The sequence below is a fragment of the Silene latifolia genome, chromosome Y (genome assembly GCF_048544455.1).
Source record: "Silene latifolia isolate original U9 population chromosome Y, ASM4854445v1, whole genome shotgun sequence".
Lineage (NCBI taxonomy): Eukaryota > Viridiplantae > Streptophyta > Magnoliopsida > Caryophyllales > Caryophyllaceae > Silene > Silene latifolia.
The window spans coordinates 106,580,450-106,584,395 of NC_133538.1; the positions used below are offsets into that span (position 1 = coordinate 106,580,450).

At 37.7% G+C, this 3,946-nt stretch overlaps 1 long non-coding RNA gene across 1 annotated transcript; it reads left to right on the top strand.

The window, feature by feature from the left end:
• The first annotated feature begins 895 nt into the window (after positions 1-895).
• Positions 896-1,807, top strand: LOC141633266 (uncharacterized). Its single transcript, XR_012538061.1, has 2 exons — positions 896-985; positions 1,622-1,807. It is a non-coding gene; the product is annotated as an uncharacterized LOC141633266 (long non-coding RNA).
• The last annotated feature ends 2,139 nt before the right edge of the window (positions 1,808-3,946 follow it).

A 3,946-nucleotide genomic window follows, 5' to 3' on the forward strand; every position in this document is an offset into this window, starting at 1 on the left:
CAAGGTGGTTGTGACGGGTTGGTTGGGGTGGCACCACTGTGGACTCGGGGGAGGTCGAAACAGTGGTGCCGGCTCATCTAGGTTCGTGGGTTGACGGCGTGTAAGCCGGTGGTGGTTTGACATGAGTTGAATAATAGTTGCGGTGGTGGTGAGAGGAGAAGCAGTGAGTGTTTGGTGAGGATGCGCGGTGGACCACGCCAGTTGCCAGCTCTGGTTCGACTCGCCGGCGGCCGTCGACCAGGCTGGTGGTGGTTGCTGGTGGTGGGGACGAAGTGGGGGTCAGGTGCGGTGGTTGTCGGGGTGGTCAGGTGGCGGTTTAAGGGTGTAGCGAGAGCGAAGTAAGGGTAGTGTTGAATACGAGTTGTTTTTAGTTTAAATCGGGTTTTGTGTTAGTTAATTGTATATTTCGATAATGGGTCACATGTTTAATTAATCAATTAAATTCCGAGTTAGTTAATTAAAGTAATTAAAGACGGGTTAAGACGGGTTGTGATTTGTTCAATAATTAATTCGGGTTTCTCTTAATCGAATAATCCGTTTAATCTTTTAATTATCATATTGGTTATTTAATTTAATTTCCGAATCATTTAAATAAATTATTCCCGAGTCAATTAAATAATTTATTTAGTTTAGTTCCCGAGCCGGTTAAATAATTCAAGTCGGGTTTTTGAGTCGGGTTTGTTCAAAGAGAAAAGTTACTATATCGGGAAGGTTTCCATTTTAAGAAATTATACTTTAATAACTCCTATTTTGGGAAGTTGGGTCGAATACTAATTGGGTTACTTTAATTATCAGCCGGGCATATGTTGGTGTCGGGATGGTACGTCGGGAAGATTTCTATTTGAAAGATCTCTATATTTAGTAGTTAGTAATTATAAATATTATAATTGTTTTAGGTGGCGAATTCGTGAAGGATCGATAATCAAATTCACTGTTTTATTCCTGGACTGCTTAACTGCTTAATTGGAATTGCCGGCACTTTGAGGTAGGGAAATACACTTGTCCTATTATCGTCATTGTTGGATTGTGTTGACTTGATTTCCTGGTTGTTGCTTTACGTTATCATTTATATTCGGAAAGGTGATTGACTGATTTGATCGTATTGAGTATGGTATCACAACATCGGGTAACTGGCATGATTTTTATGATTCATCAGTTCATTGATTTATATATATTGTGTTGCATCAATTTATCTTGAGCATTCATATGCATTGGAGTTGGAGGATGATCGTATTGAGTATGATATCATTGATTATTCAGGGTATGTGATACGGTGTGGAGATTATTCAGGGTATGTGATACGGTGTGGAGATTATTCAGGGTATGTGATACGGTGTGGAGATTATTCAGGGTATGTGATACGGTGTGGAGATTATTCAGGGTATGTGATACGGTGTGGAGATTATTCAGGGTATGTGATACGATGTGGAGATTATTCAGGGGTATGTGATACGGTGTGGAGATTATTCAGAGTCCTGTGATATGGAGAGGTGGAGGATGTGACGAATTGGAAATGGAGTTATGTATTTTGTTGTCGTACTTATTTTGTTTTCCCTACTCAACCTCGTGGTTGACCACGTGTATTCGTGAACACCGTGATGATCCGTTTTATGGGGAGCAGACTTGACAGGTTTAAGAGATAGGATGGGAGCTTGATGGGCGTGAGACATTGGATCAGACGACTTAGTGGCTAGATCATCATCTAGAAGACTTTCACTTTTATTTATGTCAGTTCTTGTAATTCGAGTTGAAAAGAGTATTTGTAATAATTAAGTTAAAATATTACATAAATTGCCTTGGAGTTTAATTTGTTATTCACTACCTCGGGAAACCGAGATGGTAACAGTCCGTTTTATTAGAGAATGTCTTGACGAGGACTTCTTTTATAAACCGGGGTGTTACACATGGTGCTCGTCTCAAGACGGTCACACACAAACACTACCCATCCCCCTGTTTTCTCCTGTTTACCGCTACCACCGCCACAAACCACCACGTACAACCACCGAGACACCTTCTCCATGGTCGAATAATACTCCGCCACTTCACAACCTTACCATGCCCAGGTCAAGACTCGTCCAATTAAGGGTTCAATTCGCGTTTCCAATTCAACAGATATACAACCACCACCACCCGTGTAAACCACCCATAATTACCACCCTAGGTCAGTTGTCGGTGGTCACGGCATGGTCCATTGAAGTCACGCTGGTCTATGCTAGCTATGGTCAAAGTCCTGGTCCATTAGGTTGCGTGTAAGGCGGCGTACGGTGGTAATTAAAAGTCATGGTTACAAGCTTATTAACAAATTTAATTTGAGTTTAAGACGGTTTTGTAACTCTTACCTTAACACGATCATGCAAGACGATTTATCCTTATTTCTTTTAGATCTCTTCCTTCTTCTTTTATAAATTATTTTTCAAATTTTCTTTGTATTTATAAGCTAGGTTTAGGGTGTATAAGACACTAATTAGGAAAATATTACCTTATTACTATTAGTATACAATTACTATTACTACTAGTTTTATTATTATTATTATTATTATTATTATTATTATTATTATTATTATTATTATTATTATTATTATTATTATTATTATTATTATTATACTCTAAATACTCGGCTCAACTCGTCTTCCGACTCATCCATTATTCTATTACTTATTCCCAATTATAAATTATAAACTTATTATAATTAATTATTTAAAATGTTTTAGTTATCAATATAAATTCTTATCAAATTACGGGGTATTGCAGTCTCCCCCCTTTAAAATGAACTTCGTCCCGAAGTTCACCCAAAAATGCTACAAAAGCCTCATGAAACCTTCAACACATCTGAATGCCATTTCAACTCACTATCATTGCAACACAATCAACTTACTTAATCATTATCAAACCATATCATACTTAGAAAAATGTATCACGAAATTAACTCAAAACACGAAAATGTATCACAAAATAAACTTAAAACATGAGGTGTCACATTCTACCCACTAAAGATAAACTTCGTCCCGAAGTTTCGGAACTACTACTACTTTATTAAAACTACTACCAACCTAAAAACTTATATAATTGATAAGACTCTAATCCTCTCAATAAATACTAGTTACCCTTCTCCTCATTCCCTTGCACTTTACTAGCTGTTCCAAATGTCTTTCCACCATTAATCTGGTCACCTCCATTGCCTTGACTATTGTTATAGCTTCTTTGGTTACTCCACCGTCCCGGATTCCTAATACTTCCAATAATTGACATTGGAGTTTGATAAAGCCCTTGGTTTCCAACTCCATAACCTCTATTTCCGTTTTCATAACTGCTATTTTTATTACCACTATGTAACACCCCCCATTTATTTATGAGCCTTTAGGAAGACATTCCCAAATAAATAGGATTGTTACCATCTTGGTTTTCCGAGGTAGTTAATAACAAAGAAGAACAAACCAAAGTACTTTAAATAAAACTTTACCGATTACATGTTCATTACAAATTAACCAACTAAAACTTAATGTCAAATTAAAGTACAATTCGCAGCGGAATAAATAACGTGATCAAATAATATATGCGGTCTAGACTTCTAGGTAGACTGGCCAAATTCTCACGCATTCCCATAAGCTCTCCAAGTCAGCTAATCTTAAGCACCTGCAAATCTGCTCCCTATTTATGGTTCATCACAAGTGTTCACGAATACACTGTCAACCACGAGGTTGAGTAGGAATAACCAACAACAATACAAGGTGAAATGATATGATATATAATGGAAATATAACTGAGCTCATCACCCTAAACACCCGTTCATCCCGCCAATCCCTGGCTCAGGGTATTCATCATTCCAACCGAAGTTGAAGTATTCACCATCGGAACCGAAGTTGAGGTATTCACCATCGCAACCGAAGTTGAGGTATTCAATATAATTATACGCCATGCCAATTATAAAATCATCTCAGACACGAGG